Raw genomic sequence first — 15,121 nt, 5'->3', positions numbered from 1 at the left:
TTAATCACTTTACCCCCATAACTAATTCAACTCAATATATTAAGAAATTTTAAACAAAAATACCCTTTTATTTTATAGCATTACTACATTATTATTATCACGTTATTCGTTTAGATTATACTGATACAATCACTTTAGTTACTAACATTATTTTCTAGACATTTAAGTATTTCCAAAAAATTGAAAAGGATAAGATGGCTTACAATTTCTTTTCATAAATTTTTGATTTTGAAAGAATTGATGGCACTTAAAATGTGTATAGCTATAAAAGTTTTCCCTCCGTCAATTTTATCTTTTACTAGTATGGGGCCTGCGCTATGCACAGGGTGCGTGTACGTAACCCGTGTTAATAATGTGTTTGTCTAGTTATATTTTGTAAAGTTTGTTTTGTAAGTATTGATGTAGGAAATAATTTTATAATATGTAAATAATTGTGAGCTATTATTTTTTATTAAATGAGGATAATTGGAAAGAATTGTCGGTAGGTTATTGTATAAAATGTAGTTTAATGTTGAATAAAAATTATAGGTGCGCAAATAAACCCACTTATCTAAAAGTTTACTCATACTTGCCCATGAATAGATGGGTATGAATATCTTAAATTTTTGCATATGGGTATTATTGGATAACCCATCAAATCCAATCAACCCCTTTAGAATTGTCTTCCTCCAAACTTCCTCTCTTTCCCCATACCTATTTTTTCAAATTTTTCATTTTGTCATGATATTAATTACTTTTATTTTATTATTATTATTATTTGTCGATTTTATCTTATCATTTTATTTTCTATTAGTTTGTTAACTTGCTCATTTTTCAACATTACTAATTTATGACAAGTTTTAACCTCTTTTCTTACCTTTTAAAAAAGAAATTTTAAATTTACACACAAAAAATGTTAGGGGTTCAAAATTTTTGAATTAAGTTTTTATGTTAACTTTTATAGTACTTTGTCTAAATTTTTATATTTTTATTGTTCAATTATTAAATAGTATATAATTTTGCAACATAGAGTATGGATGAAAAAAATTGATAATTAGACTTATTGAGTATTATAAGTAAATATTTAAAACTAATGATGGATGCAAAGGGTGGTATAAATTGATAACTTAATTTGTAAAAATAAATTGAAATGAGTTTACAAAAAGTTAAAATAAATGGGTTATAAATGGATAATTTGGTTACCCAATTCATTTATTGACTTACCCATTTATACCCATATAATTAAATGAGTATAAATAGTTTGACTCACTTATATCTATTACCCATTTTAACTAATCCAAACCCGTTTAAGTCACCCATTTTGACACCTCTAATAAGAATATAGCATATATGTGTTGAAGTAGCAGAATATGAGAATAATATTGAATTGTGAAAGTGTAATTTTTATAGTTATTATTTTATATTGCAGAAACTTTTACAATTTTGACATCGAATATGTGTATTCGATATTCGTTCATAATTGTGAGAATATAGTCTGGACTAATAACATGCTATCATAGCATTTTTTTTCCAACCATAGGTTAGAAGATTATCCTCAACTTTGATGTCCCAACATTAGGGCTGCAAACGAGACGAGTCGAGTCGAGTTTTGGCCTAATCGAGCCGAGTTTTGATATAATTTTAGTGAACTCGAACTCGAACTCGACGAGCCAACAATTTCAAGCTCGAGATCGAAAAAAATAAAAAATAATTATTTTTATTTTTTAAAAAATAAATAAAATAATATTTTTCTCTTAATAAATAATAAAATATTAAGGATATATATGTCATTTTACTATTAAAATAAAAAATAAAAAATATATATATACTTAAAATAAAAATATAAAAAAATATATGTATACTTAAAATAATATATATATATATATATATATATACTCGAACTCGCTAACGAGCTTTGTGAGAACTCGTAATTTTCTTAATTGCTAGGTTTTATTTTCTTTTAATTGCACGCTTTTTCATATTTTATTTATTCAAAAAATTGTGAAAATAATTTTTATGAGTAAAGATGGTTTTGAAATCATTTTTTCTAGTATAAGTTAGTTTATAAGATTTTAAGAGTGTATACCGGATGTGGGACCCACTAGTGCGGTAAGTTCGATAAAATTCGACCAATTAGGTTAAGTTTTGTATACAGGAATTAATTTACTAGGTGTTGGAAGATAAGTAGAGGTTGCTTAGTTGGATTAAGGATAGAGAGACAAAAGGATAGCTTTGAATTAAAAAGGTGCTAGGTGTCGCGAAGTGGTTGGTTCTTGGGTTTTGACCACTATTCACCACTTTATCAATTAAACAAAAATTGACCCAAAATTACCCTCCATTTCAAGCTTCTTGGCCGGCCATCTTCAAGAGAAAAGAAAGGAAAAAGCTCTCAAATTTCTTGCTCCAATCTTGCTCAATCTAGCAAATCAACCGTTTAAATTTCCAAATTCTCCATAAAAAACCCTTAGTTGAGTAGTAGTGAGGTTAGTTGTGAAATGATTTGGAAGCAAGAGGTGTTAAGTTGGTTCTTTTCTTGAGTTTGCAAGGTAAGTGACTAAGACACCTTTTCTTTGATCTTAATGATGTTCAATTGGTGAGTAAAAGTGACTTTTGAATGAGGAAATATTATATGATTTGAAGTGATAATAATAAGTTAGTGATTATAAGTTAAAACTCTAGTATACGCGATTAAAATATTTCATTGGCTTAGTATTATTTTATTTCACCATATACTTTATCTCCAAATATTCTTTTTCATGTGGTTAGGACTTTACATGAGATTTAAGGGGTGTTAGTAAGATAAGGGAAAGAATTGGAGGATAGGAACATGATTTGGCAAAGATTAGTGAGAGAATGGCCAAGATGCTGCCAAGTGGCAAGACACCAACCATGCAACTTATTTGACCAAAGAATTTGATGAATTAAAACCATTTTTTTTGCTCCATTTCCTTCATAAGCTGGCCGGCCATCTTGGAGCAGCAAAGGAGAAGAAGAAACTCCATTTTCTTGCTTTTTACTCTTAGTTTAATCTTAGGAAAAAAAAATCAAAAGTGAAGGAGTGAGTTAGTGAGTGAAATCCATCCAACTCTAGTGTGTGATCTTCAAGCCTTGAAGCTTTTGGTTGGTGGTTGTTTTGGGTGACTTAATCAACTTGTAAGAGAGGTATGTGATCATTAATCCTTGCTTTTATGGTGTTATATTAAGTATTTAAAGGTTTGAGGGTAAACTAGAAGTTGTATGGATGCTTCCTATGGCTAAATCTCTTGAATTAGTGAAGTGGTAGTTGGGTTGGTTAAGTGGCCTACCATGTGTATGATTAATTGTTACAGCTTTGATTCATGGTTTTAGTTAGAGTTAACACTTGGCATGTTGGTTAAGAGGAAAACAATGAAAGGATGAAGCAAGAAAAGTAGTGGTATGCACTAATAGCCCAAATTCCAGATTTCTGGAAATTCCAACTTCAGTTCTGCTCGGTTCCAGTTCATAATGTTAGAGGCCGAATTAGGTTTAGTACAAAACATGAAAGTTGTAGAGAATAAAGGCCGAATTAGGCTTAGCACAAAACATAAAAGTTGTATAGAATTATGTTTTATAGTTTCTTGTGAAATTTCAACCCAATCGGAGTAACGTAGCCTGTGAAAAGACCGAAATACCCCTGCTGCCCTGTTTCTGTCCGAAACTGATAATCAGCTTCTGTAATTGGTTAGTTTGACCAGGAATACTATGATTTGGTTGTTAATGTCTTCTTAATAATTATAGAGTTGTATCTTAGCTTTCAAATGGCTTTGGAATTACCTGAATCGGAGTTGTGTGTGCTGAGATATGATTGAATGAATCAGGACTGCTAGTTGAATTTCACAGTGAGCTTCGAACTGAAAATCTGGGGTTGTTTTGGTAACTTTGACCTAGTTAGGATGAGAACTGGACTAAGTAGTCTTCATCAAAGTTATAGCCCTCTGTTTTAGCTTCGAAACGGTATAACTTACACTTCAATCCAATAAGCGTAGTTTCAGTTAGGTCCGATACGCTAAGTAGCGGTGAATCTGCTTTTTGGTTTCCTAGCTTAAAGCTCATTTCCGGCCATTTTCCTAGCTAAATCTTGTACTTGAATGACTTTGAGCCTATTGAACGGCTGTTGTGATGAATTTATATTGCGTATGACTTTGGAATTGATTGAGGAAAATAATGAAGCCATAAGTGGTTGGGTAAATAGGTAAATACAGAGGACATGCTGCCCAAAATTTTAGGGTTACGCGATTCCTTCAATTGAGTTGATCTTAGTACAAATGAAGGGTTTTGGGGATTGTTTGTAACCCCAGGACCAACTATTATCTTTTTACTCAAAAGTCATATTTTATTCTTTTGTACTAGTACTTAACCTGGAAAGACGTACGACATGTAGTCGAGTCTCACTTGTGCATTCCGTTTACTCGATTTTGGATATGAAACCTTCAATTGTTTACTTTGATGATTTTAGGGTTTCTTGGTAATTAAAGCTAGTTTGAAGTGAAAACTTTTGACGTATCTGTACTTGAACCGGTAAGTGTACCACTCCCCTCATTTGCTGTTTAACTTGGTTTTTGCCCCTGCAATCTGCGATTTAAATGACTACACTATCTGTTTATTCTGTTTGAGACGAGGGTGTACTTTATCACACTCGTTCTCTTGTCTGTCCATATGCCTATTTACTGTGTATATTCTGTTAACTGTATCTGAGTCTGTTCGGATGTCGTTTGGAGGCTGATATCCAACGACCTTTCTGTGACCTCTGAGCTCAACACCTGTGGCTTTACTCAAGTCGGGCCGGCAAGGGTCTGGTCGATTAGATAACGAACCACGGTAGTCTGTTTTGGGAATCTTTGGATATTGAGACTCTTGATTCCGGTATACTCGAGTATTACCATTATTGTTCCTGAATGGAGTTCGAGTCCCGGTAGGGGTATGTTTGGTGGACGAAAATTGGTGTAAAGTGGGGTCTACGGATATGTTGGTTCTATTTACGTTGACGGAGAGTCAACGGGTTCGGATCAAGTACTGCAAATGAAAATCTGGCTCCTGAGAGCCACTTGTATCCTTTCCCTTTGAATCACTGTGTTTAAATGCTTTCCTTTATATCTGGTATATGTATATGATTGATTAAATGTGAAAGGCCATGATTTTACCCCTATATGTTTGGTACCTCATTGAGCGTAAACTCACCCCTTTCTGTTGCCTTTGTTTTCCTTACAGGGGACAAACTTGAAAATCACGGTTTTGGAAGAAAAGGGTCAAGCTAGTATATATGTCATGTTGTTAAACTCTTTTGAAAATGAAGCCCTAATTGTGTTTTGGTAGTGTATGTTATCGTTCATTCAAGTATATGTATATAACCTTGTCTATTAAATGTATTTCGTTGAGACTATGATTTTATAGTTTGGTAGGCATGTTCTCACCTTAGTAGTTTCTGATTGTTCATTTTCTTTGGGTCCTATCGCGCGTACTATGTTGGGTTTGTGTGAATTGACTCCGTAGTCCTGGCGAGAGTTGGGCAGGTGGTCCGCCGAACCCTTTTGGTTCGCCTTAGGGTGAGGTGGGGCTGTCACAAGCTTAATATCTTTAGATCGAATTCGAGCTCGATTTCAACTCGAGCCAGCTCGAGATCGATTCGTTTGCAGCCCTATCCAACATCTATGTTAGCAATAAAGGTGATTATGTTGTTTTTGTTTGGCAATATAGCAGCATCATCGGGTTAGAGTTTCGGCAGAACAAAATAGATGATTAAAGTAAACTTGAGTGATTTTTTTTCTTTTTGTATGTCAAAATCCAAACAAAACTGGTGTTGTTTGAAAGGATAATCAACATTTAATGCTAGAGAAAAAAGCAACAGTATCAATGGGAAACAAAAAAACACAAACTCAAAATGAGAATTTTCCAATGAAGAAAAGGTTGCTTTGAAAGAAGCATAGAAACAAAAAGTGATCCATCTATGTTGTCCACAAAAGAGAACAATAAGTCAACAAAAATTAGGGTAAAAAAACAACAAAATTACAAAGCAACCAAGCAAATATAAAATACATGTTAAATGAAGGGAAAAATAAATGGCATGATTGGAAAATAAGACAACACCTAAGGCTAAACTAATACTCATAAATAGCTAAGGTGGCCCATCTCTACAGATCACAAGGGGCGATAATGACTCAAACAAAAGAGGAACAAAGAACAAATAAATTACAAAGGAACCACACAACTATAGCATGCATCTTCCGGTGTCCTGAGTGGGGGAGAAACAGCAAATGGCATTATCGAAAATCGAAAAATGAAGAACTAACTAAGGCTAATGCTAATCACATGAGGAATCACCAATGAACTGATGCAAATGGACCACAATAGCCCAAACATATCAATAAATACCAACATAACCGACGGATACACTTTTACTGTTCATTCAAGCAACTCCTCCTTTTATATAGTTAGATTTGCTGACTTAGTCCTTGTGCTTTTAAAATATCTACATTCGGTTTTTTTTCTTTTTATGTATGAAATTGGCATTGAGTTGATGTCTTCGTTCTATTATCTCATATATTCATGTGTATGTAAGTTAAAATCTCACCAAATTAAAAGGATTTGATGAGTACATGGATTGGAAATACCTCATCTTCATTTTAATATGTTTTATTTTAGGAATCGATACATGTGTGTATATCTTTATTTTGATTGGTGAAAATAAAAAATTTAGAGAAATAAATAAATTAGGTCTTCAATTTTCATGAACAAATCTCTCTTTTCCATTTGACCATGAATAAATAACATAGCAGAAAATTCAACCTTTTCATTTTAACAACTCTTTTTTTATTTAAAACAAAGAACATGAAAAAAAAGTAAATTGATAAGGGAAGTTCATGTTACGAAAAAAAAATAAATCGATTATACAAAAAAGGGTCATGTTAATTCCAAATCAAGAGAGGAAGTCTCTAGTTTTTGAGAAAATTAGAGGGGAGGTTAGTGAAATTTACCCAAGAAAAAATGGACTCCATTGAGTTAATTCCACATTGACCTCCCTGAATTTTGATAATAGTTACATTTTACGGCCTTAAACTTTGAAGAATGTAGTTTGCACCCCATAACTGGATTTTTACTGTCAAAGACCAAGATACAAAGATACAAGTGTACATTTTTGTCTAGAAAACACTCTCGTACTTAATGAAAGTCAAACTCTTCGGTATTTTGTGTATGCATTAGTTAAATTTTTATCAAGTATTTTTTCATGCCTATTAAATTTGGAGTTACTTTTGTTTTTGTTTCTTTATTTGTGATTACATCTTTTGCTGTTTGCAAACTAAAGCTAAATTCTGATCATAAATATTCAAAAAAGAAATAGTTATCTGGAGACCAAATTCAAGTTCAAAGTTTTGAAGAAAAAACTCCATTTGACTAGAGTTTGCATTTAGTTTTTCCATACAATATATTTTACTAGGAAATTCTTTATAATTTGAATGGCTAATCATTTTTTTTGAATGAATAATCATGAAAACAAGTGAACTGAATGGCAGATCAAGTGAAATTAGTTTGGCATTTTCCATTTTGCAATGCTTAAATTCTTAATGACAAAGAACGCATTGTGCCATTTTGTGGCGAAACGGTTTTCATTTGCTCTTAGAGTAGGAGACATGGAAGAAGCACTAGTGAAAGAGGCGTTTGGTGGACAGTGGGATACCCCTGTTTGAAAGGTGAGTTTTTTGGGAGTTTGTCTAAAACTTTACTGTAACTTACTGTAGAAGTTTTTAAAAAAATTTTTGAAATGTGTAAATTTTTGAATATTTTGAAGTGTATAATTTAAAAACTTTAAGAAATTTTTTGAGATTACTGTAGCTAAAGTTTTTAAAAAATTTGTAGCAGACAAACTTGGCAAAAAATTTGGGTTCCAAACAAGATAGCACTGAGAAAGAGGGAAAAAGAGTGGACGCAGACTGAGAAAGAGGGAAAAGAACACGAAAAGTAGACCGCGTATATATTATTACCATTAAATTCATAACTTATGTGTAAAAATTAATAGACTAAGGAAATACTAATATTGCAATTAATAGTTTAAAGCATGATTTACAAACCAAAGGTAATTTGAGGTGCACTTTACATTTAGCTCCTCTTTAAATCTCATGTCACATGTAAATGTGTAAGCATTTCCCTCGCGTAAAAGGTTATTTTCATTAGAGTCCATCCCAATTTTATAGCCAAAGAATAAAATTGTCCATGAACCAATAATTGAGGTCATTAATATCATCATAGTAGGCTTTTTTTTTTTTTTTTTTACTTTTTCTAATGAATTAATCTTTTATACACTGACAGTGTAAAATGTATACCACATAATCTAAATTTGAATTTGAAATTCAAATATTGCATATACATCATACATCTAATTATAATATTGTATACACTGTGAGTGTGTATAAGATTAACTCTTTTTTAATTTTGATTGATGGTTTTATTGTTTCTAATGTTTGATTGTGCATAAGAAGGCAAAGTGCATAGTGATAATGTTCATGACTAGTAAAATGTCACTGCGTATCCCAAATTTCGGGGTTTAGATAATTGAACCTTACTTACCAATACTTTTATAGTGTAATATTTTCTTTTTGCTTAGTTAACAAGCATATATGAGTCTTTCTCTTTCTTAGCAGAATTGGATTGTTTACTTATTTCTCTCCCCACTAATCTGGCATTTTCATTATGTTCAACTCAAGAAAATTAAGTAGTTCGTTTTAATGACCAACCCTGGACTTGATTAAAGTATGGAGTCCAATTATGTGGTAGGATTTTTTAAATGGAGAGAGAAATATTGACCAAATAAAAATCAATCCCTTAACCTTATTAGTCACATTTGCTGGATGAATTACACCTTTCCAGATGAAAATCTTTCATTTCCTTGGTTGAAATAAGAAGAAACTAATTATAATATTAGAAATGATATTAAATGACAAGATAATTTGAGAAATAAGCAATTATTCTTTTTTTTTCCAATCGATAACATTGTATTAAGCACAAACGGGTACAAAGTCAGAGCAACTGCTCCTGTAAATCTGCCTGAGCTAAACCAAGCAGCCACGCTGGGAAACTGAGCTTCCATTCAGCTACATCAATCAATGTTATAGCAAACTTTGCTAAATAGTGACTTACATAGTTGTTGCTCCTTCTAGTATAGGAAAAACAACATTTATCAAATTCTTTCATCAGCCTCCAAATATCCAACTGAATTATGGCTATGTTGACTTCCTCCTCCCTTGCATTGATTTTGTCCACTACTAGCTTACAGTCCGATTCCAGCTTCATTTTTCTTCATCCCATTCGTTTAGCTAGTACCATAGCTTCTCTTATTGCCAGAGCTTCCTCCACCTGTGCCTCAACACATCCTTTAGTTGGCCTCGCCCATGAACCTACCAGTTCCCCTGAGCTGTTCCTGGCCACTATACCCCATCCTGCCTTGTTAAGTTTTTGGTCCAAAGCTGCATCAGTGTTGAGCTTGATCCAGCCAGCTTGCGGTGTATCCCATCTCCTGCCCTTCTCCTGCTCTCCAACTGCCAGGTTGTCATGTTTTGCTCCCCCCTTGTGCTAGTTGAAACTCATTCCATTCCATTAGTGCCTTGTTAATCACCACCATAGGCTCACTGCTCCTGTTGTTGAACTGCTTATTATTCCTGGATTTCCAAATCTGTCAAAAAATGTTTACCGTGAGAGTTATGTGTTCCCTTCCTCTCTCTCGAGCCATAGCCCCCCTAAGTTCTTCCCACCAATGCCAAAAATTATTCCTAAACTCCTCCAATCCATCCCACCTCAATGATGCCACCTTCCAAATTGCTCTAGCATTACAGCACAGAAAAAACATATGCTCTAATGTCTCAGAGCTGTCTCCACAGCACTTGCACGCATGGTTCCCCTTACCACACTTTCCCTTCACCACTGTGTTAGTTGGCAGTATTCCTTGCAAACATTTCCAGATGAGGTGTTTGAGTTTATTTGGCATGCTCAAGCCCCACAGAAAACTCCAGTTTTGAGCCTTGATCGTCCTACTATTACTTGGTTCTGAAGTTCCTCCATGTTGACACTGTCTTCTCTTCATTTCCTTGATTAGTTTATAGCCAGTCTTGACAGAATATACACCAGAACTTGATTTTTCCCAATAGATCCTATCCATTACCTTCTCCAAGCTCAGTGGTATCTTTAGTATCTGCAGCCTGTCCTTCTCCTCAAATTCCTGCATCAACAATTCTCTATCCCACTTACCATCCTTGATCAGCTCACTAACCCTCTGAATCTTGCTATCAACCTTCCTCTGAGATCTTACCTTCCCATCCTCTATCCCTGGCAGCCACCTGTCTTCCCAGATTTTAATAGATTCACCATCTCCCACCCTCCTTCTTAGTCCTTCCTCCAGCACTTCTCTGGCACTCAGTAGACTCTTCCAGCACCATGAGTCTGATCCTTTTGGTTGTACATCCCATATGAATTTCCCACCAAAGTACCTCGCTTTCATTACTCTACTCATCAGCAAATTAGGCTGCATCAAAATTCTCCATAATTGTTTCCCCAATAATGCCAAGTTAAAGTCCTGTAAATCCCTAAATCCCAGGCCCCCTTCAGCTTTGATATCTGTCATTCTACTCCATTTTATCCAGTGAATTTTCTTTTCATCCTTCCTCTGTCTCCACTAGAATTTAGCCATTTTTGAACATACATTCTGACACAATGCCTTTGGCAGCCTACAGCAAGACATCACGTATGCAGGGAGAGCTAGAATGACAGACTTCAATAAAGTCTCCTTTCCTGCTTGGCTCAGAAGTTTTTCCTTCCAACCCCCAAGTCTTTTAACTGCTTTCTGTCTAATGAACTCAAATACCTGTCTCTTTGACCTTCCTATAACCATAGGAAGCCCGAGATATTTGCTCTGATGAACCTCTCTCATGCCTTCCAACTCTTTAAGCACCTCTTCCTTTCTCCTTCCTCTGACATTTTTGCTGATAAAGATAGAGGACTTTTCTTTGTTGATCAACTGGCCAGATGCTCTTCCATATTCTTCCAACACCTTCATAAGCTGCACAGCCTCCCCAACCTTGGCTCTGCAGAAAATTAGTGAATCCTCTGCAAAGAAGAGATGAGACAAACAAGGAGCTTCATTAGCAATCTTCATTCCAGACATACTACCTTGTCTATTAGCTCTTCTGAGCAGGGCAGAGAAACCTTCTGCACAAACCAGAAATAAGTATGGGGATAGGGGATCCCCCTGCCTTAAGCCTCTAGAAGGCTTGATAAACCCCCCTTTTTTCCCACTAACATTCACAGAGTAGGTGACACTAGTTATACACTCTAAAATCCACTGAATCCGAGTTGGACAGAACCCCATTTTTTGCATCATCTTTGCCAAAAACACCCATTCTACCCTATCATAAGCCTTAGACATATCAAACTTAATAGCCATATAACCATCCTTTCCAGTTCTCTTATTATTAAGAAAATGAATACTCTCATGTGCCACTAGGACATTGTCCAGAATCTGCCTACCAGGCACAAAAGTAGACTGAGAGGAACTAATGCAACAGTCTAGCATAGTTTTAAATCGATTGACTAGAACTTTTGAGATGATCTCGTAAGTGACATTACACAAGCTGATAGGTCTAAACTCGGTAATCAGATTTGGTGAATCAGTTTTAGGGATAAGGCTGATCAAGATCTCATTTATGGATTTTAGGATATAACCAGAGTGAAAAAAGCTTTGAACTGCACTAATAACATCACATTTGACAACATGCCAAAATTTTTGAAAAAAGATAAGGGACATACCATCTGGTCCAGGAGACTTGTTTGGATGCATGGAATTTACTGCATAACTGATTTCTTGATCAGAGACTGGCCTTGTCAACTTTTTGTTCATGTCAGCAGTTATAGTCTGTGGGATCTCCTCCAAAATAGCACTGAAATTAGTTGGATCACCAGACGTGAACAATTGCTGGAAATAGTCCACAATTTCCTCCCTGACCTCCTCCTCATTCCTACACCACTCCCCACTTCTCATTTTCAGACCATTAATCCTATTCTGCTTCCTCCTACTCATTACACTAGCATGGAAGAAGCTAGTGTTGTTGTCTCCCTCCTGGAGCCATTTAATTCTTGCCTTCTGACTCCAGTATACCTCTTCTCTCTTGTAAGCCTCCGCCAACTTCCTCTTCAGTCCTATAATTTTTGTTCTATCCTCTCTGCCCTGACTCTCCCTCACCTCTTTAATTTCCTTTTTAATCTGTTCTATCTGCTTTTTTGAGTTCAGATTCAATTTTTTGCTCCAATGCAGCAGATTCATACAAACTTGTTTAACTTTACTCTGCACTCTATACAACCTTGACCCCTGTTGCTCCTTCCCCCATGCCTCCTTGATCATCTCCCCAAACCCCCTCCTGCATAATCCATCTCTTATCAAAAGAAAATCTCCTCTTCCTTGGTATTTCTACAGGGGTCAGATCTAGTGCCAAGGCATAGTGATCAGAAGCTTCTGTTTCAGCATGAGTAACTTTAGCCTTTCCAAAATTTCCACACCACTGCTTAGTACCCATCACTCTATCAATCCTTTCCTTAATCACTCCTTCATTGTCCCAGTTATTACACCAGGTCCAAGGCACTCCCTCAAAGCCAATAACTATCAGGCCAGTCCTATTAATGAAGCCAGTGAAACTTTCAAAACTGCTAGCAGGCCTGATTCTACCCCCCACTTCTCCCCATTAGAAGTGATATTCATTCAAATCTCCCATTAAAGCCCAACAATCACCCCAAATCCGTGTTCTCCTCTCTAACACCCTTCATTGCTGCTCCCTAATCTTATCATCTGAACCGGCATAGGCACACACACACCACCAATCTCTACTACCTCCCTGATCCCCTATAAGTAACTCTATAGTAAAACTAGTAAATAAGATGCTTTTCACCTGTATATCCTTCTTCCAGAGCATAGCTAAACCTCCTGCAATCCCCACAGGGTCTACTACAAACAGATCATCAAACTTTACCCATTGCTTAACACTATTTATGAAGGTCTTTTTCTTTTTTGTCTCTGATAAGAATATTAGAGATGGAGAGTGGACTTGTACAAGTTCCTTAAGTTGGGGAACTATCAAGGGGCTCCCTACACCTCGACAGTTCCACACCAGAGCTCTCATTGAGGGATGGGAGCCCTATTAAGGGAGGGCTCCACCACCTCAGACAGCATCAACACACCCTCAACCCCTTCAATCAGCTTGGCTTTCTTCTTACACTCAGCCTCCCTCAGGTTCCTTTCTAGCTCACCCCCACCTACTCCCTTTCTTCTCTTCCCTATTTCCGTGCCATTCTATATAGTTTCAATCTCAGGCAGAGGCTTCCTCTTACCCACCTCCTGCACCAGTCTCTTCCATGTCTTACTGACCCTATACTTCCCCGTGCTGGTTTTATTACCCTAGCCTTCCTGCTGATCTTCCCTCCCTCCCTTTTCCCCTTCCATCATACTTCTACCCCTGTGTAAATAGTGGTTGTTCTCACCATCAATCCACATCTTATCCTTGCCACTCCCTCCCTCCACTGCACTCCCTACATCCACTGCCTTGAGCATCAACAAGTTTCCTCCCTTTTCTACTTCAGAAATAAGCAATTATTCACAACTTAGTTTATTAACAGATATCTTAGCTTAAAGCATATCCAAGGATCCATGAAAGCAAATAAAGATATATCATGTGACCCTTTAGTTCATTCTTCCAGTCGTGAAACTTCATTTGGAAGCCCCGTCGGTCTTCTGGAAAGGTGGATAGGCATTAATTGGTATGACCTCTTTCACATTAGGTTGATCTGCAAAATTTCACAAGTAGTTTTACAAAAATCAATCTAGTTACGAGTACATTGAATTTGCCACATATTAAAACTTTATAATATTCTATGGCATATGGGCAAACTATTTTGTGAAATAGACATATGTGCAAATTATTTTGCAAAATATGTTCATCTATGCTGTGGCCGGCCTTAAGAGTATAGGATAAGGATTGATCTTAACCCACGAAAAGCAAATTTTGTGCCAAAAGAATAATTCTAATGACATACAATATAATCTAATACCTAATGCTTGACTAAACTAGGTGATAATTACATTTTTAGGAACTATTTGAATAAGAAGTTCAAAGATAAAAGAGAAAATAGGAAGAAATAACGAAAATTAAAATGACATTTGGAAGAAAAAGTGAAAAAAAGGACACCTACTTTTGATTTGGGAAGCCTGCTCTAGAGTTAGCCTAGCCACGAAGCCACCAGGATCAGCCGCATGAAGATGAATTAGAGCTCTCGCTACAGCTGTCTGGCTATAAAATCATCATGAAAAGTGCATCAATCAATTATTCTTCATTTTAAACGTATTTATATTTTGATACTAGATGTTCGGAAAATTCTATCATTTTCCTGCCACACATTTGTTATTTCTTTAAATTATTCCAAAAGAATTTGTCTACCAAATATAATAATAGAAATCACTATGGCACAATTTTCTACACTGTTCTTCATAATAAGTACCACACAGTAAAGTGAGGAGGGATGGGTTGGATGATACGGAGAAAGATACTGTAAATAAAAGGTCCCGAATTCAAAACTTTCCACTTACACTAATAAAAAAATTGAAAAGAAGTACCGCATAGTAAATAATAATTATGTTTTCTATTCATAAAATTTATAAGTAATGAATGCGACCATTATATTCAAATTATCCAATAACCTTAAGTTTTGATATGTTTTAGTGAAAGCAACACTACTGCACTGTCTATCTTTCTCATTTTTTTTAATTAAAGTGGCTAACAGAAATAAGACAATAGGAAATGAAAGTACCTGCCAAGGACATTGGTTAGAATTTTAATAGCTAATTCCCTCAAACCTTCTTCTGTAGGAGGTGTCTTTTTCAATAGCACTGCATAATCACTTGGATCGGCTGGTGATGGTTTTACAATCAGAAAGGAGAAATTGAGGAACAAAAGCCAAACCGATAGAATTAAAGAGATGCTATTAGGTTTTGACATCTCCATTCGACCATTGACTTTTGCAAACTTTACAGAAATTGGTTTGCTGAACTTATGAGGCAAAAAAGCCTACATTTATACACTTATAAGTTTACCATAAG

Source organism: Coffea eugenioides, chromosome 10, assembly GCF_003713205.1.
Source record: "Coffea eugenioides isolate CCC68of chromosome 10, Ceug_1.0, whole genome shotgun sequence".
Lineage (NCBI taxonomy): Eukaryota > Viridiplantae > Streptophyta > Magnoliopsida > Gentianales > Rubiaceae > Coffea > Coffea eugenioides.
This window is presented reverse-complemented; position numbering follows the sequence as displayed.